Raw genomic sequence first — 25,962 nt, forward strand, 5'->3', positions numbered from 1 at the left:
GCCAGGGCTTTTCTCCTGCAGCCGTTACTACTGTTACAACTTTAAAATACTTCTGCATTGGCTTTATTTTAGAGAAAAGGCCATTGCTCCTTTGCATCTTGACTTTTGCTTAAGGTTAGGGCTCCAAAAAAAGGGTGGCTGTCAATTATCAGAAAGTGAATCAACAGTTAATCAGCCTTTTATTATCATTTATCAGGCTGATTTCATTATATGCTTCTTTTCTGTGTTTATGTGCTTTTATCTTTGTGCCTGTGCATGTGTCCTGACCTCTCTCAGACTCAATTATTTTCTGCCAGTAGCAATAAGGATTAGAACTTTTTCAACGCTACAGAAAAAGCTCAATTCATTTGCTGGAAATATGACAATAAAAATGAAATTGGTTTTCTTTGACTGAGGAGACAGAAAAAAAAATGAAAATAATTTTCTGCCCCTAGATGACATTTTTCAGTTTAGAAAAGGGTTTTACTTTTCATTTTCTTGGGAATATCGCTTCACATAAAAGATTGGGAGATTCAAAGAAGGATGTGACCGTATGATTGTCAACAACAACACAATCAGGGCAGAGGACCTAGAAACAACAATGGTTATTATGAGATACTGAGATCTGTGAAGGTAAAGACAAGCTGTGACATAATTCAACAGTATCATCTTAGTAGACTTTGACACTGGGGCAGATGGCAACAAGCTGAGGGCTGGAGGTCATGATCTATGATGATGTATGTTATACCTGACAGACCTATCCCAAATTACTCATTTCTCACAGAATTACTGAAAACCATACTAGTGAAAGATGATTGAAGTCACATATGCCATTGGAATCAGCAGTGAATGCCTCTGCCCTCCTGCTGAGTGAGTAAATGGCTTGTGGAGTCTGACAGAGTGTGTAGGGGAGCTCAGAAGAGACTGGAGCGCTTGTATATGCAAAGAACATCACTGACAAAACAGAACAAGGATTTTATTACCTCACCACGGAGGTTATGTAATCATCAAGTCTATTTGTTGGTTTGTTTGTCAGTGGGATTAATGCACTAATTTTCAGGAAACTTGGTAGAGGGGAAAGTCATGAACCTCTTACATTTTTGGAAAAGATCCAGAGAGAGGTCCAGACCCCCCCCCCCCCCGCCCCAAACATTGTAAGATAGGATGTTTTATTGAATTATAGGACTGCAGGCACTTGATGGAGGAATGCACTCTGCCAAGTGCCCTGCTACTTTTGAAAGCTTTACTGAAAGTGCAACTTTTCCTGATTCTGAGCCTGACTCGGACTGCATACTTCTGAAAACTGCTACAAAGTTCGAAAGAGGTTCAGAGTGTGGTAAATAGTCTCTGAATGTCCAGGTGTGGATGTGAGACAGGAGTAGTTCAGGGACAGCCATATGACAGAGAATTGTAAGACACCAACACAGAGACATATGAGGGTCTGAAAGGGTCTGTTTGGAAAAAAAAAAATCTTTTTACATTTATGCTCTATTTAGAATATTTTCCTTGCTTTTTCTCGCTGTCATACAGTCTTTTCCCATGGGCAGCTGAAGCCCTGAAGTGCTTTTAAACCTACTAAGGTTACCCTGACCAAAAAATGCACTTCTGTAGCCTGTGTTGGTGTGTCACAGTAGTATTTTAATACATTATTTCCGATTCAAACAGAACAGACAAATCTGAAAACCTGTGCTTGTGTGAGGTCAGTGGCTTTTAACAGAATGGCATAACAAGTTCAACCGGTAAGAAAATAAATGAGGAAGGACAAGTGAACTGGGCACGTATGATGAGAGGAGGTAACATACACTTTATTTTTTTTATTTGATTAGATTTTTTTTAAATTTTTTTTTACAAATTTCCCAATGTAGAGTTACACTAAATTAATACGTACTTAATCTACAACTCGTCATCATGAAGATCCACAGAAAACGTTTAGACAGGAAGTAGTGAGTGTAACTGTTGTCACCTTCAAAATGTAGATTTTTATTACATAGTGTGTGATTTGATCTGCATTATCACCAGTGTTGATGCATTTCATCATAGATGTGTCATACGCCTCTATCTGCAGCTCAAAAAAAAAAGAAAAAAATAGCCTGTGTATTATAGTGATAATATCACTTTAAAGATGCATTATGCATATCTGAATGCTTGAACACATGTTCAAAGAAGTCCATCACTGAACAAACATCACAGGGAAGAGATTAAGGCTTTGATTTGAAAATACTGATCGAATGATGTATAACTGTGTCTGGTGTGAAATAAGAGAATTTATGTTTGGAACAGGATTTGTTTCCATGGTTAACATTTAATATGAAAGATTGGTGAGCACATTTGCTTGCATTTACTTTTTTTTATTTCTATCAAAGCCATTTCTTTTCCTTACCTATGCAATTTCTCTTTCTTTTCTTTCTTTCTTTCTTTTTTTTTTTTTTTACCAAACAAACAATCTAATTCCATTTACTTTCTGATGGAGTTCCCAGCTCTGTTTTTATATTTGTCTCAGTGTTAATGCATTTAAGTTAATGTTCTGGCATCATCAACATGATAGAGGAGGTTCCTGGCTTGGCGAGACAGAGGTTTATTTTCCAGAGTGCCTCTATGAAAGAGCACAAATCACTAAGAGAGGACTCTGCATCACATCTATAACACCACATCACACCACATGCCACTTTAGTAAGAGATTGTTTTGACAAATGCACCAACATGATTGTAACTCAGACGCATATTCTTACAATAAATACAGAAATGCTGATTATAGTACATCGGATAAGTAGCTGCCCAAAGGCACAAAACTCTAAGCTTGTAATTCAGACACAGTTAATCTCAAACCAGAACAGCAGGGCACAATGTTGAGTGTATAGAGTATGATAACAGTTCTGGTATTAGACCATCTATGCAAAGGATGCTAACTCACCACTGATTAAAAGTAGATTTTGAGAATGTAAATATCTGAAACATTGCTCATAGCGTGCACACTTAAAAGACCATTAGAGTAAATATATAATTTCTGTTTGGTAAGAAAACATAACTACATCAAAAGCATACAGTGATCATTTTGAAATGTTTAAACAAATAACGAGTGGAAATGAGAAGCAGCGAAGCACTTAGCTGTCTATGTTCCTGAGGGCATAACATCACGCCAGTTTGTCAGTGACATTAAAACCAACTGGTGTTAAAAGTCATTCTGTAACTGCGCATAGACGACGCTGGCATTGAGTTAAATGTGGATCACCAGACATTAAACCTCAAATGTCAAACAAATAGGTCTAAAGTGAAACTTTAAAGTATTTGTTTGTGTGTCTTTGGATTTCATATGTTTACAAGACAGTACATAGTTGCATCTAGCCTGCATGGCTGATGCTCCATAAGGAGAACAAGGTGGTGACTGTCTCTGTCTCTCACTGAGTAATTATCTTCTCTTGTATTGAGGGTCCTTGGGGGATCGTCACTTTGCCCACTTCTTTCTGGTGCAATGCAATTATGGTTCTTTTTTACAGCACTCAGCCATTCCACACACATTAAGGCAGGAGAGCTGAACATATATTTTCTTGGCTTTAAATCGACGGCACTAAAAAGAGGAGGGAAAATGGCCCTCTCAAACACACTCACATACTGTATGCTCACAAATACCACTAACCAGACAGTAGTTTAGACAAGTTTATGATGAATGCATGCTGGGATATTACTCCCATGTTGGCATATTGATGAGATAACGAGGAGGAAAGAGAGGATGAAAATAAGAGAGGGGAGGGAAATAGAAGTTAAAAGAGAAAAACACTGTTCAAAAAAGTAAAGAGGAAAAAGGGTGGTGTGTATATGAGAAATAACCCAAAATAGAGCCAAAAGATGAGAATGAGAGAATCTGAGGACAGTAAACGGTAGACAGAGGTGGTGTTAAAGTCTGCGAGCTGCCTAATAACCCTCTGTTGCTGATCAGGCTGTTTCTGGGTACCGACACTAAACGTCCTGTTCATTCGTTCTCACTCCAGTAATCCTCTTATCCGAGTTGATTTCAGCGCTGTGAAGTCACAAGCCGCTGTTTTCTGAGAAACTGTCTATAACAGAACAGTGATGGTTTGTGTCTTTGGCTCCGAGAACAGTCTGAAGTCACAAGGGAGATGAAGAGGAATAGAGGTGGACGTGAGGTGTTGTATTGTGCGTTCAAATAAAAAGACACTAAAGCTGCTGAAAACTGGATCTGAAGTGGTACCGCATTGCCTTCCTTAGACATTTAGCTCTGTATATCTCAGTGCATTTCATTGTTATCCCCCTTAAGGTCATACACACAGGGTTTTATTCAATCAATGAAGGGTTATTGGATGCTGACCTGATGTCAAGGACTGAGTAGTTTAACCCTTGACTTCATCCTGGAGGTCACATGACATGATCTGCGGGTCAGATTATATGACATTCTCCTCTTTTTTAACTTTGACTAAGAGTATTAAGATGAATCAAACATTAGTAGAAGTGATGTGCATCTGTTACAGTTACAATCACATCACTAGAAAACATTTAAACTTTATAGTATATACCACAGATTTCTTTCCCCTTTAAGCACTTTACCTCACACTAACCCTCTCCCCGGACCCCCATTTTCCTCTAAAGGATACCTGCAGCTCTTCAATTTGCTCTGGGAGAAAAAGCAAAAGCAATGAGGGTGTTTGAGTGTTGTGTGTGTGTGTCTCACTGTGAGAGAGATGGCTACCCAGCTGATCGACTCTGCAGGACATTCCGCGCTCTGTTAAAGAAATAACACTTGCAAAGATTGTGACCCACTATGCCTTCCAGCGGCAGCCACCTTTACATACACACACATAAACGGATGTTTGGAACGGAAAAAGTTTGATTCAGGGGGTGGCAGAGCTGTAAAATGGCACAAAAACATACCAGGGGATTATAGCGATTTCATCTTCCAGGGCCAAAGGTGAGATGTTTTCAGAAACTTTTAGTTTACAATCATAAAAAAAAACACTACAGAGCTGGGTAACAACACATATGAAATAAAAGTTTTTCAGTGTTTAAGAAAATTGCCACCATTGATTTGAAGACAGCTCAGGAGAGTAGACGCAAACTGTTTCTCACATATAGAGAAAAAGGCCTGATAAGAAATAAACAAACATTTTGGACTCATAACTCATAAACAATAATTAAAATGTAGAAGCTGATGAGAAGCAAAATTTAAATAAAAGACACTGATCTCTGTTAAACACAGTTATGTTCAGATGTTGTTGTGAATGCTAGATCAAAATGAAAATAAGATATATTTTATTGTTTTACCATCCTGTCTATGAGTAGGGGTTTGTATTGGCAAGAATCTGGCGATACGATACGAATCACAATACTAGGATCACGATACGATATATCACGATATATCATGATACTGTTAAAAAAGCAATTAAAAAAAAAAGTATTTCCTTGAAGAATTGAATTACACTAGAAATATGCACAAATACTAAACAAATTTTAATTGGATCGCAACAGGATCTAATGCTATATCACAAAATGTTCCTGTGTTAAAACTTAAATAATGTTTTACAGGCATTACAGTTTAAGATCCTGTTCAAATGTTCATATTCTATTAGTTCAGAACTAACTTCATAACATTATTTTTCTGCAATCCCAACAAAGGACCTAACATTATCTAATAAGAGTGTTAAATAATAATACAGAAAAATATAAACAGAAAAGAAAAACAAAAATGAACCTCCACAATATCTGCATTTGAATAAATACCTAAAAATATCGATACAGTACTTTATAATATCGATACAGTATTGTGAAATGAAATATCGCAAAATATTGCAGAACTGATATTTTCTTACACCACTATCTATGAGATGTACTTTTAGGCAAAATATCCATTTATGTTGACTTGTACTGACTGGGTTAAAGTTGTGCTTGTGAGACAGATTTTATATGGAAGAGAGGATAGAATATTTTGTTTAACACCAAGCAGTAAAGTAACCTCTAATGCTGCCATTAAATGTTTGACTGCTGCAACAGTGGTTTTTGGTGTCTTATAAACCTATGAGGGTTCAGACTAGGTGTGCCTTACACAAAATGAAAGAATCAATCAACCAGTCAACCAAGTTTTACTCTATTTTATGAATACAGTTTATTTCTAAAGCTGCACACTGCACTTTAACAGATCCTGGTCTATGGCTGAATAGTTTCCTTCCTGGGTCTGAACAGAAGTAGTAAAGTACAGTCAGATGTGAGTGTACGGTGTGGGACATTGAAAAAAGAGTTGGTGTTGTACATTTCTGGACAGAGAATGTTTCATGTCAGTATGATACATATATATTATCGTTGTGCTGTATTGAATTTTACCCAAAAAGACACCATATTATTACTATTGATATTTTATTGATGTTGCGACTACTATTACTATGATTACTTTTAGTACTTCTATTATTATTTTTATTACGATAATTATTATCTATGATTACCATTATTACTGGGGGCAGCCGTGAGCTAGATGGCTGGAGAGTCAGCTGGAGAGTCAGCTTGTGACCGAAGGGTTGACAGTTCGATTCCCTGGACTAGCGGAGTGTTGTTGGCTGATGTGCCCTTGAGCAAGGCACTTAAACCCCCCCCCATTTGCTCCCTGGAAGCCTGACATGGCGAGCCCACTGCTCCTAGCATGCAGTGTGTGTGATGGCAGATCTAGTGATGGGTTAAAGGCAGAAGACAAATTTCGGTGTGTGGTGCATGTTTATGTGTGTGACAAACTACTACTGACAAAATAAAGACTCTGTTCAGTTCTATTACCATAATTAGCTTTATTATACTATCCAGATAAATTGCGCCATCCGGATACAGTGAATTTGATCACGGTTGGAGGAGAAGTATAAACATATACCATTCTGACACCCTTTTGGTTTGTATGCGATCCATCACACCTGCACATGACACAAATCACGTCACACTCCAGCAAAGACATAGGTAGTGCACTACAGGCCCCTGTGGTGCAGCTTAAGCTTTTGTCCTTATGGCATTTTTTCCCTTTACATTTTCTGTTGTACTTTAAGTCGTTTTGAAACCAGTACTTTTACGCTTTTACTCGAGTAAAAAGCTTGAGTTGATACTTCAACGTCTACAGAAATCTTTTAAGACCCTAGTATCTATACTTCTACCTGTGTAATGAATGTGAATACTTTTGACACCTCTGTTAGTATTTCTAATGTTTAATTGCCTGTTTTTACTATTGTTTTATAGTTATTGTTATTACTATTATTTCATTATTTTCTAATTCCTCTTATACCTTGTACATACAATGCTCTGCTGCTACTGGAACCTTAATTTTTCATGAGGGCTCTAACCTAGGGATCAATAAAGTTCAATATAATGTAATGTAATGTAATATATTCTACCAGTTTAGGGTGGTGGATTTGGTAGCGATGCATTCTGACTCCTGTGGATTTTCAGGTTTAGACAATGGCTCTGATGAAGGCTGGAGTATTTGACCTACTGTACATTTTCTTCTTCTCCATGCATGGAAGTAGATGAAGTGCCAGAAGTTTCTATATATTTAGCACAGTTGCCAAGCAAGATGGTTCTGAATTTAGTTCCTAGGTGGACCAGGGCCTTTCTTCTCCAAATGTTCTCATGATTCCTCCAGTTCCTCCACTATCAACACATGTATGCTAGGTTGATTCTCCAGTCTCACGTACAGTAGATCTGGAGTTAGTCCTTCAGTAGTAGCCCAAAGCTTCTTGTCTATATAAAGATTTAAATGCAAAGGTTGAATTTCCCTACATGGACAATGAAAGTTAAATTTACTAGGTTCAGACAGTAAAACCATTTCATTTAAGGTTTTGGTTTAACCCATACAGACCCAAACAACCATCGGCGACCAAAACCATCTACTGATATAAAATGTTTAATACCTGTTGATCCACTAGTCCTATCAATACATGTAAATAATTGGCGTAAAATACACTTTGTCATCTTTTCATGGTCAGCAGATATGACCCATTTGGACATTCAGAGGCTCTGTAGTGAACATGGAAATACTGTCATCTTCTACGACTTTGATTCACCAGTAAAACCCATGGAGTTGGATCAATGACAATGGATAGAGACACTTGGTTTATGTTCAGTTGATGGTATATTTGACAGAAAAAGTAACTTTTTCTTCAGTTTTTTTCTGTTTCTTATATATTAACCCTCAACTTTAATCTGATCTTTTATGGACATCTACATGATCAGTGAATTAAATAATGGAAAATACCTTATGTTGACTGAAAAAAAGAAAAATACAGGAAATAATATTATAATAAATGGTAATAAATCACTTAAAAAGGTGAAATAGAGAGAAAAATTCATTTAGGAAGTGACACAAAAGTACCACTGGGTCTTTATGGGTTAAATATGACTAAATACATTGGTTTATCACATATGTATTGACTTCTCATGTATTAAACCAGGCTTTGATACTGGATCTTTTTCTAACTATAACTAAGAGCTGCCAGTTCCAAAATACAACCATGAAAATTAAGTTTACACATATGTTTTTGCAGATATATGAAATATCAACATTTTATTCTGGTGATTGGTTGGTAAGTATATCCATGTGTGTGTGGTTAAATTACCTCTTATATTCCTTTGAAGCATTCTTTTTTTTTAAGAAGGAAAGAAATATGAAATTGGTGGCAATTTCTCCATTGAGGTGAGTTTCGTCTCTTTTTCCAGTCATCATGTATAACTGCAGCGTGACTCCACATCTAAACAGTTCATAAACCCGGCAGCGGTGAGATGTAGACATTATTCCACCCAGCTCATATTGCACACACTGGTACTGTAATCTTCCTTGGTCTTTCTCTCTCTTCTTTCTCTATTATTTAATTAGACCAGGCTCATTTCACTCATCTGGTGCTGAATGATGACCAGCTTTGGATGGGAGGGCAGATAGCACATGAGATACCATGTAATTAAGGCTGTGGTGGAGATAGGAACCAGTGAAAGGATGGCTACAGTATTAAAACTGGACAGAGGAGATGTGATTTCCATATTTCAGCTTAGGGGGATAAGACAAAAATCTCTCTCTAGTGATGGATTGGGCTAAACTATATAATCTGGCAGCTAGTGGTGTCATTGAGTCTATTCATTACAGATTCCATAACTCATATTTTTCTCTCAGGCTTACCATATAGTAATATCTTAGCTTGGGAAGGGAAACATGCAGAATGTGTTGTAGTCCTCTTCACCCATTTGTTTTCATCCCTGTCAGCAGCTGGGGTTTATACAGTCAATCTTTTTTAACTGAATACACTACTCGACAATTTCACACATATATATAGAATATTGTAAAGGAATCCATAGCAGATGCTCAGTTTTTCTCCCCTTTATCTCTCTCATCTTTCTGTCTGTCTGTCAGGTGAACATTTGTGTTAATAAAGCATCCAGAGGCACTACTACATGATGGACTACACTGAACCATAGATAAGTACAGTAGCTGGGCACTGGGTGTACATCAGCCTCTACAAAGGAGCACAAGATGAGCACAAAAAAGCTATGATGGCAAGCCTTTTAGGATAAGATGCTTTATTTTTCCTCACGCAGCTGTTTTCTATATAGATATAAAAGACGCTAGAAGACAAAGCTGAAACAGTTCAGATGGAGGACGCGGTCTTATCTTGTTTAGAGTAATTAAACAGGCCAGATCAAATGGGTGCGTCTATGAAACTGGGTTCATTTTGGTACCTGGCACTTTGTCAGCTTTTTAGACCTAATAATAAAAGAGAATTTTAGACATACCCCCCCCCCCCCCAGGATGTACCTAATGATGACCTCAGATGAATGCCAAAAAAATTACACTCTTGCTCTGAGCCATCCCAAAATTAATGAATTTTTAATAAAATATTGGGGCCAAAAATAGGACCAAAATTGGGACATGAAAAACTACCTAGATGTCAGTGCAATTTATCTGGACCACACAGCTTGAAATGGTCTTATATAGCGCTATAAATAAAGATATTGGGTTAAATTTGATGATCCTAGTGGTTTTTCTAACCCAGACATGCAGGTTTTTCATGAATCGGCAGTCTCATTCCAGGTTTTGTATGTAACCCATCATGTCCACTTGCGTTACATGCAGAACCTGCCCAGTTAAATGCATGGAAATTGCGAATGATTTTACAACAGCGTCCATCTTTGTGAAACACTCTGCCTTACATAATTAGTTCAATTCCCAAAATGTACCCATGAGAGAATAAAAAGATATTCAAAAAAATAGTAGCGCGTAATTTCCTTGTCCTTCTTACCATGTTACATGCAGTTTTTTGTACTAAATTTAATGTAAAATTATATAAAAATGTGTTTTATGTGAAAAAAAAGCTTCTCTTTTATCTCAGTAAGTATTTATTTTTTAAAATAGACCCAAAGTGCTTCCAAACTTGCTTCATAACATTAGTCGACATCTGGTTTGAATTTTTAGCCCCCATGCCCTTTTTTGGGGCACCAGTTTCATAGAAGCACCCAAGTAGATGTGCGCACATTCAGAATATACTCCTACACACACACACACACATACACACACAAAGTGATGTACAGCAGACACGGGATTACCACTGACACTTCTCACAGACTATAGATTAATGCATTTCCCCAGTTCGAGCACAAATCTCAGTTTAATACTATTGAAAGTAAGATGATCCTGCCAACCTGAGATAGCGACAATATTTAAACAATAGCATTAAGCTCAGTCTGTTCACACCAAGGTAAACCCATTATTACTAATCCTGCTGCATTCGTGTCTGCAGCAAAAAAGATTTCCCCATGTCCTTTGGTGATTTCTGCTGCCCATGGCGGCTTGCAAAGCACACGACGTCTGTTCATTGAAATGCATCCAAACGACCATGCTATGTGCTCTCATCTACAGGGTAATTAGCTGTGCAGACATCAAACCCAGTACATGCTTATGACAGTTGTTTATGGAAAATACCTCGCAGGTACAGTTTCATACTGTTAGGGACACCTGTTTGGATTTTCTGTTCTTAAGTGCACACTGCTGTTCTCTGCAGAAGCTGTGAAGGAAGTACATGCTTTATTTTTAATAAAGAAATAAAAAATAATAATAATTATCTAGCAACAGTACAATTGGAAAAGTATAATATTCTTGTATACAGGTGATAGAGTTTTCCATTAAAAGGTGTAGAATGACAGCTCAAGACCTTTTCCTACTTTATCACAGTTACTCTATTACACGTACACCTTTCTGACTCCAATTCACAGAAAGCTGAAATACTGCATTATGGGTAGGCTTCATTATAAAGTGAGAAATGCAGAGTTGGATGGAACAAAGTGTGCTCTGAGCAGACAAATCTGTCTTAGTGAAAGCAAATTAACTGAACTGAGTGCATAATTCAGACACATTAACAGAACATACAGAACAATCACAGAACACACACATTTCTGTTTCTGTGGACACAAAATGAGATCAAATACTGCATGAAATAGTAGATTTTGTTTTTTTGTTGTTGAAATATTTGCTTTCCCCTTTTCTTAATAGGAACTTTAAGCAACTCAAGATTTATCAAACATGAAAAATAAGATAATAGAAGAAGAAAAAAGGTAAATTGCGTTGTGTAGAATTTAGCTTCATCTAGAGGTGATTTTACAGATTGAGTACCCTTTGCCTCACTCTTCTCTTCCAAGTGGGTAGGAGAAGATATGGAAGCTGTTAAAGACATAAAAGCTCAAAATGTCCTCACTGGAGTCATAGTTTTGGGATCATCATCTTTACTTTAATCTAACCAATCTCCTGCTAGGAGACTCCTCATGCAGGATGGAACGTTACAGAAGATCCTTCATCTCCACTAGCATAAAAACTACCATAGTCTGACAGAGTGGTGATTACTTGTTTCATTTTACTTTCATTTGGCCACCTTTTATTTTCTTATTTTCTTGGAATATCAATCACTCCCTGGGGATAAGTGAAGTATATCTGTATCTGTATGATTTGTCTGCTCTGCACGACTGAAACATAGTAGCACCACATCACAGAATCTCTGGAGAAAAACAAGGTTTTATTGTACAGTATGAAAAAAAAACCATCAGTTCTTTTTAAGTGATTATACACTATTGAAACAAATAGAAATGTTACACAGTGTATCAGTATGAAAGTACTGCTAAACATCTTCTCACAAACTAGTGAACAGGAAAGGTGGAGATAAAAATGTCCATAACTACCCGTTGTTTGATGGCAACATTCTAAAGATGAAGGAAAAATTACAAGTTTGGTATCATTACAGCTAGAGGTGTGTATTGGCAAGAATCTGGCAATACGATACAATTCACAATACTAGGATTATGATACAATATGTCACAATATATCATGATACTCTTAAAAAGGCGATTTTTGGTTTGTTTCTTTTTTTTTTAATGATTATTTCCTTGAAGAATTTAATTACACCAGAAATATGCACAAATACTAAACACATTTTTATTTGATCACAACAGGATTTGTTGCTAGATCACAAAATTTTCCTCTGTTAAAACTTAAATTATGCTTTACAGACATTACAGTTTAAGATCTTGCTCAAATGTTCTTATTCTATTAGTTCATAACTAACATCATGACATTATTTTTTTGCAATCCCAACAAAAGAACTAACATCTGCCTCTCAGATAGTAAAAAGTGCTTTTAGGGTGCTTCAAATAACCATTATTTAACAAAACAGTGTTAAACAATAATAAATAAAATACAAACTAAAAACAAAAACAAAAAACAAAGATGAACCTCCACAATATCTGCATTTGACTAAATACCTAAAAATATCAATACAGTACTTTTTAATATTGATACAGTATCATGACATGAAATATTGCCATATATTGCAGAACCAATATTTTCTTACACCCCTAATTTCAACAATATAGAGTCTTGACACTATTTCTTTAAACTGTACATTTTAGTCAGAATATATAATGTTATTTTATCTTGAAAAATGTGTTTTGTTGCATGGTGTATGATAGCATTAAAATTCTCCTGCAAATGCAACTTACATTGACATAAATCAGTTTCAGTCTAAATGAACTTGACTAAACCAGAAAATCTTTAATGGTGTGATTTCATCAAATTTCAGTATTTATGGCCCCCAGCTGAGAGACATGCTGAACATGTTTGTACCGCCAACACTCTCCTATGCCCCTGGCTACTGTAATATATCAAATCCACTCCTGTTCAACAAATTAGTGTCTGCTTACTCATTTGTCATTTAATTATGGCTGCTGACTGAAATATGGTAGCTGTGCCTATATGTTGCCTTCATTCCCTGAACAAGATAGATTTATAGTGGAAGCCCAGCCCAATTGTGTTGAATAAGGATTTTTGTGCAGCATTATATTTGCAGAGAACAATTCCTATTGAAAATGGTACTTGTAAAGAGCACAATATTGAATTTGCAAAAGAGTTTGAAACTTATGCTAATAAGGGATTACAGTAAAGAAGTATATTAGATTTGTATTGTGATTGATGTTGTGTGGTTTGAATACATTTAGGGACCAAAGAGACTTAGGTCATTTCCATATTCTAGCCTTTATGGCAGGCAGACAGCTGCCTACTGGAAAATGGAAATGATCCAATGAAATATTTATTCATATCGAATAGGAAAACAGCCGGTGTGCACAGAAAGAGACAATAAATTAATAACCTAAATGTAGGACAGACAGGAACATATAGCAGAATGTTTGGCATTCACATTTCCAGACATTAAATTAATAAAATATTACTGGAACTGGAAAACTTCCCAATCTCTAAACTAGTTTAGCTTCTCTCTTCTTGTACCTGCTGAACTTTTTACCTCTGTTAGTCCCAGGAGAGATGCGCTTACTACACAGGATTAGAAATACTGTCATTTTAATAGCGATGTGATATTCCTTCTCAGCAAAACCTCTGTTCTTCCCACAGGATGGGACACCACTGAAGAGATGCACCGGAACGAGGGAGTTCTTGGAAGACATTTCATTTTCCCTCACATATTCCTTCCAACATAGAGCATTGCTTTCTTCCTTCTCACTCTTTCTAGTTTTCTCAGAGTTCATGAACTCTGTGAATGACTGATTTTCAGACCGCAGAGCTCTACGCAGGGGGAAAAGTGTTGTCATATCAAAGCTGTCAGGCATTCTGTGTTTGCTCTATGAATCCTGAATGCATCGTTTCCTCGACACTTGATGTGAAAATGCAGACGCTGTAGTCTGGGACAGTACGTCTGCTGTCACTGAGTATACAATGAGGATACAGAATTGTCAGTGTGGGAGGCAACATGTACTATAGTAGTGAACACGCAAACAGACACAAACCGCATGTTTGATAATGATAAAAATGGTGATACAGTAGATGACTCCTGACTGACACGCGCATAAACTTAACTCTGTGTTTTAAGTACACCTATCTTAAACTAGAGGCAGCTCTGAAATACACCCCACCTTCATGAATATTACATATCCAGCTTCTGTTGAAACTGTTTTAGAGAGGTGTTGGTTCAACTTTATGATCGTTTTGCAGGATGTACTGTAGTTTGTGGTGCTGCTGAAATATACTGTAATATGCTAAAGGGTATATCAAGTACCTAGCAACTCCAGCCCATTTACATGAATGAGGACAAACTAATCGCAGTGTATGAGGCAGGATCCTTTGCCTCGAGTGGAGGGTGTAGAATTTTGAAGCAGATATCTGCAGTGATCAGCTATATATGGTTGTTACAAAGTCTGTTACAAAAAAGATCCTGTTCAATGCATTATCGGAAAAGACTGAAACAAAAAGCAACCTAACCAGAAAAAAAATGACATAAAAAAGCGTAAAGGTCTCATCGCAGGGCTGTGGCGTGTAGGGCTGATTCCCCCAGGAGCAGCTTGAAGGTCTCGATGTCTAGCGGTGACCTTAAACTGTTTAAATGGCCAAAAGTAATGGATGGGTCGGTGTGTGTCTTTTAACAGCCCTGTTTACGCTCTCTTCTCCTTTTCCTCACCTTTGTATGACCCCTCAACCACCCCCTCACACTTCCACACATGTAGTTCTCTCATCACCTTATGCTTAAAGTCAAAATTTTTACAGAAATCCTGTTTTTCTCCCTAATTACCATTTCTCCCCATTTCATTTCCTTGAACTTTCTGTTGATTTAGTCAAAAAGCTTTGCTCTCTGGGTACAATTTTGTGTGAATGGCTGGGTGCACGGTGGAAGCTGTGACACACCAGGCTCCACTATTTCTTCTCATCTTCCAGGTTACTTTCATGATCACACTTTTGCTCACCCCTATATCACTGCTACACATCTTAACCACCTCTTTTTTTTTTTTTTTTTTTGCATATCCTCCGCCGTCATTATTTTCTCCTTGCAAAACGGTGTTAATGTTGGTCATCTCACAGTGCTATGCCTCGGTGGCGTTCTGTGATGCTGGGGCTTCTCAAAGACAAGTCATCTCCACTGCCGTCCACCTCCCACGCTTCCCTTGTCCTCCTGGTATCTCACTGGCAGAATAAGGACGCTAAAGCTAAAGCGATGCCCTGTAAAATCGGTGGGTGCAGCAATGTGTGCTGAGTGATGGCACACTGTGGTAGAGGTGACGATAAGGAGAGCACAGCTGATATCAGTTTACCGGCTTAATGAGGCGTGAAGGAGCGTACCTCAGGATTCAGGATCTCCCTCTTTCCCTCTGTCTGTGTATCTCCTTAAAACCTTCACCCATCCTTTTTACAAACACATGTGATGCATCAGCAGCTCTTTGCTCTTATCACTGCACCATTTAGACACAATTTCAAGTTTGCTCATTTGCTGCAATCTTTCACAACTGTTGTGAAAGTGGAAGGAGAAAGTTAAGCAGGAAGAGGTTAGGACTTCATGTTTTGCACGAGGTCAGGTATTTACTTCATGATAACATGTTATCACCATTCCCCGGCAGAGTGGTTGTGTGGTGATAATACTGTAGAATGTGTTTGTGTTTCTTTTTATTGGCTGATTTCTCTCTTTATCAATTCCCCAATCATTCCTTACATACAGACATCATTACTGAGATGGATTTTCTTGGTGAGAGAGTCAGGTTAGGGGAGGAAAGGAAAGGCTGGAAGGGAGAGAAAAAAGACGGGAAGCTTCTCTTCCATCTTTTCATTAATCACAAATCAGTTTATTTCTCTCTGGAGAATGTACCACTCAGTGGGAAGGAGAATAGGCTCTTTCTCCACTCGTTTTATCTCCCTTCTGTTCAATACATTTCCCTCCCTTCTTCTTCCCAGGATTTCTCGTTCTCTAAATGCCAAACCAATAAACCGAGAAACAAAATCCCCATCTTCTCTCTTTCTGTCTCTAAAAGACTGCATGTTCAGTGTTTTAATAAAAATCACAGCTTAGATGGTCACATCTGAGAGAGCACACATACACCCTCAAATGCAACCTCTAGCGTGTGTGCTTTCTTTTATATTTTCAGAGTCAGTTTAGTGTAACCTGCCGTTGCACGCCTCGGCAGCTACTGCGACTATTAGTGGGATCTCACAGGGCTGAATAAGCAGTAGGATTGTTCAAGTTGAATAACAACGTAGCCAACTTCTGAGAAATTCAGTTCAGCTGAAGCAGTCAGAATCGCAGAGTAGGGGAATGCTGTCTTTTTGACATAAAGCAGATAGTCGTATATATAATAGAAGTAAGAAATGGTAACAACACTCAGAAAAATACTATGGAGCAGTTGCAAAATCACTTTTGATATTTTAACACACTGTGATGACCTATTTAAATTGATTATTACTATGGTGAGGCAGCTGGGTGTGTAATGCTCCATTTCCTGTTGTCCCTGTCTGTACACATAGACAAATGTTTCCTTCTATAAACACATATATGACCACATATATATGCAGCAAAAACAACATTATTTTTTGCTCGACAGTGCAATGCACATGCATGCAAGACAACAATAAATGAGTGGATTCCTCTGGCAGAGTTGTAAGCTCATTTTCCATGTCTATCTATAGATATCTATCCTGATACGTTTCACTACACTCGTGCACAGATTTAAGCAGCAACTGTGTCTGGCAGGCCACCATTTCAGGAGTGAAAACACACAGGCACACTGACCTCATTTTGTCTATTTTTTTTGCACTGCCACAGTAATGCTATGACAGAAATAACAAAACATTGCACTTGTATGTACACATACACACAACTACACAAGCAGAGCTACTTTAGGCTCTTCAGACCACAGGTAAAATTAGTACAAAATAATAAATATTCTGGGTGAGTGGGAGCTGCGTGTGTGTGTGTGTGTGTGTGTGTTGATATTTTGGTGTGCCACCTTAAAACCTAGGAGGCAGCGAGGGCAGAGGATAATGATCCTGCTGATAATGGAGGAGGAAGATAGTGGTAAATGAGGCTGGATATGCACAGTGCTGCAGGCTGTTCCTTTGCACTCAGTGTCACACACGCACACATCTTACAAATCTTGAGGTGTACAGCATGTGCAAAAGCTTGTCACATACAAATTCATGTCCTCGTGCCTTTCCTTACCTCTTTCATTTGTGCATGTGCATGTGTATGAGTGTGTGAATGAATAGTTCTGAGTTTAGGTGTGAGGCTGACAGCATCGCCGATGATTCCCCCATTAATAAAACATTATCACCACCACCAGTTATAAAAAGGCACAGAGGTTTCACAGGAACAAGAAACTCTTCTTTACCATCATTTCTAGTCAGATGACATTTTTCCACTTTGTTTGAAGGCAATGTTAGCACACTGGCAAAATTAATGAATTGCAGCAGTGTCTTTGTTGTTCAATTTTGGACTCAGGTAGAGCCTGATGTGATAAATATAATGTTTTAATCCCAAATGAGATATTAACTGTATGCCAATGCAAGACACTGACTGTTTTACATGCAAAATGAGTAATGACAATAAACAAAGTAAAAATTGTGCCCAGTCGACCGCATACCTCCAATAAAACTGCAGTTGGTGGCTTCAAAACCTATATTTATTTTACTTTTGAATGACAAACAAAAAGTCGTTCTCTCTGTCCTAAAAATACTTCTACTACTTTTTCTTTATCAAATAGTGTCATGTATACATCATCTTCATCAAATTTACTCATTGCTTACATGTTACTGACTTGAATTCTTCCTCAGAGTCTCTGTGCTTTATGACCTCACAGGTTTTCCCTGGATCACCTCTGGACCTGCTGCTGAGGTCCTTCTCTCCTGCCCTCATCATCACCACTCATTCATCCATATAGATATGATAGTGTTTATTATATAGTGGTTTCTGTTATTTGTAAGTTGCAGTTACAGTTGCAGTAGTATTATATCCACTGTTAATATTTGTATTTGTAGTAGTTGTATTAACAGTCATGGGCATTTGTTCTACCTATTGGTAGTTATACTAGCACCAGCTGATCTACTTTTTAACAGTTCTAGTTCAGTTTGCTGTACATTCATGCCCCCCCCCCCTCCCCAAATCTCTCTCTCTCTTTGTTTCTCTTCCTTTACCCTCTCTCTTTAACCCAAGGCAGACAACCATCCTCCAGGAGTCGGGGTCTGCTCAAGGTTTTTCCCTGTTAAAATGAAGTTTTTCCTTCCACTGTCACCAAGTGCTTGCTCCAGGAGGATTCTGTTGGGTTTCTGTAAATTGGCTTGAGAGTGTGGTTTCGACCAGCTCTACATGTAAAGTGTCATGAGATAACTTTTGTCAGGATTTGGCGCTATATAAATAAAAATTGATTGATTGATTGCTCAAGATACATATATGAATATTGCATTCAAAATTAAGTATGACACTTTTAAGCATGTGGCTAATAATCTGGCCTTAATTACCTCTGCAAAGCCACAGTCAATAGATTCCAGAGCTGAGATGATTTGTAGTATCAATCTGCTATTCTACGTATCACCGCTGTCCCCAGTCAGACATTAATGATCAGTTATGGCCCTGTTACTGGACAAATGGAGATCAATGCGATAATGTGGCCGTTTGTGGGAGGTGAGCAGAAAAAAGGAGAGGAGAGAAGCATACAGTTGCATGAAAGGAATCTGCATTTATCTGTGGAAATGCAATTGATAGTAAAGTACTGAACAGCGCTTTGGCTTTACAAATTTAAATACTTACATAGAACATATTTCTTGGCATTTCACAGGTGTGTATATAGGCTTTTTCTATTGCAGTCCACAGTTTCCCATAACACCTTTTCTGCAAAAAAACCCTGCAGGGATGTGTTTACGCACAGTAAAAGCACACTATGAACAATTTATGAGACTCATTGTATGTTGCAGCCAACATCCTTACAGCAATATAGTAATAATTCAACATTGGAGGTGGTTTCCTACATCCCCCCTAAAATCCTATAAATAGTGTTTGGAGTTTCTTGGGTTACAATTAGCACATTGTCATCATTATCTTTATATACATCTTCATGGTTGGATTTCCATCACAGTCTTCTTGCCTGTTATGTCAGTGAGGCTCAATGCTCACAGTGAGACAAAGAAAAAAAAAAAAAAGGAAGGAGGCAATTTATATATAGAAGGCAGGCTGGAAAACCCAGCAGCTTGTTCACAAGTCTGACGTAATCCTGAAACACTTTAATATTTAATTGAAGTGTCATGAAATTAAAAGGCTCAAGGAGAAGAGGTAGAAGAAAACAGAGGAGAGAGATAGAGGCTAAGCTGGAGAGGAAGAGGAAGGCAGAGAGATGCTGAGTGGAAGATAAACCACTGAAATAAAAGAGCTGCTTACCTCCCTTTTTAATTATAAACATGTTGATAATGGGTTATCTCTAAAAGAGGAGGTACTTGACTAAAATTATTACAAAGATTGAGAGAGCGTCCTCCACATAACAACAGCAGGAGTCCCTGTGGTTTCAGCAATTTGGGGGGAAAAAATCCTGATTAACACTATAATGATGTCCTGACTGTCCTGATAAAGAAAACAGAGCATCCAAACTCATTCTGACCCAGGTTTTTCCCTAGACCTTGACTACTCCTTGCTAACTTGCCAGTATCTCCTAATAAAACAGAACAGTGACCCCCTGTGGTTTCTCCCAGATAGTACAAATGCAGCATGACGTCACTCTAATGGAACAGAGCTGTTATCACTTATTTTTTCAAACATACAGATGGGTTCACTGTAGATTCATTTGCAATTTTCTAAAAACTGTTGCAGACTTAGTTATTGTTTGAGAAATAAAATGCTGTAGGGTTTGACCGATTGAAAGTTCCTTGAGTGTTCAGTTTCCACCTGCCCTTCTTTTACATGCACACACATCACGTACCTCATGTCACATGAATGTAATGTATATTACACAGCTCGAAGAATGTGTGACATGACATGTCCCAGGCGTGAAAGGGTCCGTGTTGGACTTGACATGCCGCTGGCAGGTGATTAGCAGAGTCAGACCTCACTGCACCCATCACACATTACTGCACTCATGACTCCATCTCACTAATACATAATTATAAGAGTGATATGAATGTCCTTCACATGTCTGCAGGCTAGTCTGAACATTACAAGGAAGTAGAAAAGGATGGCAAGGAAAGGGTTTTTCTGTTTTATAATCACCTCAGTCTGCCCAAACAAAACAATGCAGCTTCTGGATCCAGAGCCTGAGTCTCTTCACAAACGGGGTAAAGGAGTGGTGAGAGTTCACTAATGATTCTGTCAATCACCATGTTGGTTGGTGTGACACTGCAGCCGTCTTACATCCAACCAGAGCTGTCACTCTGCCTGACCCACCTCAGATGCAGCAGAGACCAGCAAACCCACACCTGAACCACTACACCATATGACATCGTATCTGGGTGAGAGATTATGACAAGAGAGATTACATCAATTAAATCTGTGGGATGGAGACGCAAACACAGTATCCCTCCAGAGGAATGAAAAAAAAAATCAAACCTTATGTAGGCCAAGTCCTCTATCAATTTGCAGCTAATGAATGAAGAAAAACAATTAAACACATGAATTGCATCTATGAGGCTGTTCTAAACCTAAACTAATTCAAGGGAATCCTTAATCGTCTGGCCTAAGTTTTTTTTTTTTTTTTTTTTTTTTTGTATTTTCCCTGGTATTACCATAACAGGATTGTAAAAGCATAGGCTCCAGTTACACCCATTCTCCAGTGACGAAGAGATTGGTGGGGGTTAGCATTAATCTCCAAAGCCTTATGTTGCATTTGCATAATTACCATAAATCATCACAGGGATGTTCTGGTCCACAGTGGAAACTAAGTGGAAATGGCTATTGGCAATTGGGTAATGCTTGGAAGGGCAGCACAATAGAGTGCTGAGTTGGTAGCTGGCATTGTTATGATATTGAGAAATCTTGGGGGTTTTTGGAACTGTGTTAAGTAGACTGCAAGGCATGTTTTTGTGTCTCGCAAAGCACGCAATGGATATTTAAACAGAATCTTTCCCTTTCATTTTCTGCACCTTCAGAGGACAGCTTATTGTTCTCAGGCTAAGTGCTATCTGCTCTGTATATTTATCTGAATATGACTGTAAATGTCATGATGGAAAGTATCACTTTGACTAGATATTCTTTAAAACAGATGACAAAATTACACTGTTAATAATAACTCAAAAGTAGCTATTGGTACATTATATCAATAAATAAAGCCATTAAGTCTTGAAATAACATCTCCAAATTGTATTAGGATTAAAGATTAAAGCATTGTCTTTCCACTGGTTCTTTAATTGGACATTGGTAAGCTGCCATTCTCTATCTCTCAGTCAGAGGAGCAGCACCAGCATGAGGTTAATGTACGGTAGAAACAACAGAACAGGGACACAATGAGCCTTTGGGGCTGCTTTAACAATGGCCTTAGTATAATAATCAGTCTACTCTGGTGGTAAAATAAGTGACCTTTCCTGCTTTGTTTTTCTGTATTTCTAAGAAATATTTGCTTTTTGCAGTGAAAAGAACAGACTATGAGGCTTAAAAATACGCAAGTTCAGTGACAGTTCAACAATTACTCTGCACTGGATTACATGGTGAAAATTAATGTGAGGGTACAGTCTGTGCAGCCTGCTGGCTCAATAATCTGCTGAACTTCTAATGCATTGTGTTATGATGAATTTGCCTAAGTGATAGAAAAATCAGCAGAATATTCCAGAACAAGCGACATAGAAGTTAACCTAAAGACTTCAATAGCTAGTAAAACCACGAAAAACACATTTTATCTGTACGGAGTGAGTTTTTTACATCATGTGCCTTTACTGTACATAACAAACTAAACATACAGTAAGCCGACTGAATATCCTAAACTTTGCCTAACCCCTTTTATCTCTTGTGCCAGGCTCCTAGTTGTTGCTGCAGCTGCATGACCTGATAAAGTCAAGCGAACAGTAGGTGGGTGAACAAGTGATAAAGAGACTGAAACACAGAGAGAGCGCCATAATGAGAGAGATACAGCAGAGAGCAGCATAAGAAAAAAGAGAAAACCATTAAATATGTAAGAGCAAAGCAGAAAAACGATATAACAGAAAAGAGGAGGAGGAAGAGAAGATTCTGAGAACACTGATAGAGAGGTTAGAGATGGAGAGACATGACAGCTGGCAGACGGGGAAGGCAGTGCTGCTCTGTTCAGCCCCGTCTCACTGCACCTTAGCAGGCCAGATGGTCTGACCTGCCCCTCCATGCCCTTCACTGGCCAACACACACAAATGTTTCAATACTGTATTTATGGACATTAACTCATATGCATATGCTATATTTTTGTATTGTATAGAATCTACGTCATTAAATCAGCCAGGAAGCGCACAAAATGAACAAAATTTGAAGCCATTTTTATGAATTAAATATTAAAATTGCAGTCATAAATATACAGTACTGTGCAAATGTTTTAAGCTGCGAGTCGGTTTGGTGTTTTAGCAAGAGTATCATGATATATCATAATGTATGGATGCATTTTCTTGTCTCTAGAACAGCATTAAAAACAAGAATTTCAGCACAAATATGAGATTTACTAAACTAATCCTCTAGTGTTTTACACCAGTTGTCATTCAGCACATGTAAATATTTCTTATTGTTTGGGTTGCTCTTATTTGTCTCAAATTTGAAGTAAAAAAAAAAAAAGAACTAAAAAAAACAGTAAAAGCAAGAAGTCAATTATTATGCACCCATCAATGGTCATTAATCACAGAAAAAGAAACAAAATACAATAAATTTATCATAAATGAGAAGGGACAGAAATAAGTAAAGGCTTATCTAGTCCTGCCCCTTCCTTACTTTCAGTCTCAGATTCATTACCAAATATATTTCCTTCATTGGCTATCTAGCATGTTAAAATAGATAACAATGAATAACTAGTCAGAGCAATACTAAATACTGACTGTTTCCTGTAGATGCAGTAGAGTTTATATTTTGAGTTTCTAATGCTGTGCACAATATTCCCCTTTGCATTTTAATAAAGAGAGTGAGAAATTGATATTATGCTCCTTACAGTCATATGAAAACAACATAGCTAAAGGTGGCCTGAGATCTCTACACAGTGCTGTACTTCACAGAAAGATAACATTTTCCTGTGTGCATCCACAGTTCCGCTCAAATTTCTTCTGAGATTCATAGGTTGTTTTCTCAGCTATGTCAACAATACTGTCACCGGTCCAATCACTTTTCATAAAGACCGAAAACCTCACTGTGATACAGCATCTCCCTCTACTGTCTCATCTCTGCCACTACATCATAAAGTATCATAGATCAGCACCAAAGCAAAGGATAGCTCCTGGAACCAAAGGACAGCCCACCAATGAGATGAAACACAACATTAACACATGATTAGTCCACATTTAAACACCTGCAAATTGAACAAAAAACAAACAAACAAACAAACTTGTAGGTAATGATCATCTGTGTTTGTTTTTATTGTTCTTTTTTTTTTCCTCGGGTAATTTATTAGCAATCCTGCTTGAAAAACATAACATTCGTCCAGTCCCCAAACAGTATTGATTGATGTCTGGTTATAAAAAGACATCTATCTTCCAGACAGACTGAAATTGAAGCTGTAGTGGTCTGTGTGTTTTTTTGCGCGTGTGTGTGCTGACTCTATCTAATATGTGTGCATGTGTGTGTACTTGTAGGTGGTCGAGGGGCTGTGTGTTGATGTGGTACAATATCATGAAACAATAAAATTTAGACAGCTGATTCATATGTGGGCATAAAAGCCAGAGTTTTGTTAGGTTCCTCTTTAATGAAACCTATAATTTCTGTCTCACTCTATGGTGTTGCTATGGAGCAGAGGGATCGATCATAAAGAGAGATATCCAGCGCAGATATCCTGCTCTATTTTGCAAGATTGCTATGGCAATGAGTGAGCATAGTTACAGCGTGAAAGATCATTTACAAACTAAAGCATTACACATCAACTATATATCAGTCAGCTGAGAACATTACACTTTTTGCTGAAACATGAGGCTGGAGGCTGGATTGATGTATACAGCACGGCCCAGAATGGTCACATACACACATATGGTGGCACACATGCTGCAGTGTCAAACAGCAAGACTGTCAAAGACTGATGTTACAGGCACAAAGGTTACAAATTCAATCACTTTCGAGATGGTTGCCACATCACTGTGTCTAAGGAAAATATGACTCCTTCCTCTATGTGTGTAACAGTGTGTGGATGTATACATGTATGTGTGCACGTGGAGACAAAGTCCTCAGTATTGATGGAGAATATAGCGCTGGGTCGACAGAAATGAAACTCTTAGAAATTCAAACAGGGTGGAGCTGTCACATTCACTAAACACATTGCTTTAAAAAAAGGAAATAACACGTAGGAGTCGGGGAAAGGACAAGGAAGAGGAACTATGTGAAGCGAGAGGGAGTTATGAGATAATAGAAAACATTTCATATGGGATGTTGTGATCAATCAGTGGAAAGAAAAAGGTCAAGAAATAATACAAGAGGAGAGACCGAGTGTTTATTTTTTTCCACACAGCAGAGGGATTCTACAGTATCAGCACATTCAACCTGTGAACCAACATCTGTTTTTCATCTTCCTTTCCTCTCTAGTGCTCTTCTCTTTCTCCTTTGACCTTAGGGTCTTCATGTACACACACCAATATGCACACAAACACACACACACACACACACACACAGCCCTATATGCACACACTCTCTTGTTCTCTCAGTGATGATCATCTGCCAGTGTCAGCAGGTCTGACTCACTGAGCTAAGCATTTCCTGGGCATCCCAAAGGAGCTCAAACACAACCATGTTTACAGTGGGGGTGTGTGTGTATATATGTGTGTACGTATCCTTAAAGAACTGAACGTATCCTTAAAGTACTGTTGACTTTCTACCAAATCCTCCACCGTCAGCTGCTCAGTGTTTCTCTTCAAACCCTCAAAGACCTGTCTCATGTTTCTAAGAACTTTTCAACCACCAATTCCATCACTACATTTGATAATTTAAGTAAAATGCAGTTTCTTAGCCACATAGTGAATATGGAAACACTATCATTTTCAGTAACATTGATTCACCAGCAGAAGTCATGTAATTTGACAAATAGCAGTGGTTGTGGACGTTTGTTTTTATTTTCAGGTAATGATATATTTTGCCCTAAAAGGCACATTTTCTTCAGTTTTCTCTCTTTTGATAAACACGGTTGCCCATAAATTTGGAATAAAATGTTAATTTTTTTTTACCTCTTCATATGAAATGATTATGACAACGTGTTTTATTCTTGATAAATAAAGTATAAGTGGGACTCAGTGTGTAATCATTACACTTGGTCAAAGGCGATTACTGATGTTTATAAATAAGAATAAAATGAAGGATGTGTATGAAAACAAAATTATTTTAACTTTACAATTTCCTTCTTCTTCTTGGTTTCCTGTGGAACATGATAGTACAGTTTCTTTACCAGGGTGCTGTTTTATAGGGCGGGGTTGCTGGTTCCACACCCAACCCCCAAACTGGAGGACCAGGTGTCGTCCTTTATCTGGTTCCCTGCCTCAGACCAGTTCAGTTTGGTTTAGACCCCATCGACATAGATCTCAGTGTTTAGGGAACATGC

General features: G+C 38.0%; 1 protein-coding gene across 1 annotated transcript in view; it reads right to left on the bottom strand.

The window, feature by feature from the left end:
* Positions 1-25,962, bottom strand: part of schip1 (schwannomin interacting protein 1) — a 243,072-nt gene that overhangs the window by 132,417 nt on the left and 84,693 nt on the right. The gene's annotated exons all lie outside the window — the stretch shown is intronic.

The sequence above is a fragment of the Sphaeramia orbicularis genome, chromosome 13 (genome assembly GCF_902148855.1).
Source record: "Sphaeramia orbicularis chromosome 13, fSphaOr1.1, whole genome shotgun sequence".
In the NCBI taxonomy this organism is placed as follows: Eukaryota; Metazoa; Chordata; class Actinopteri; order Kurtiformes; family Apogonidae; genus Sphaeramia; species Sphaeramia orbicularis.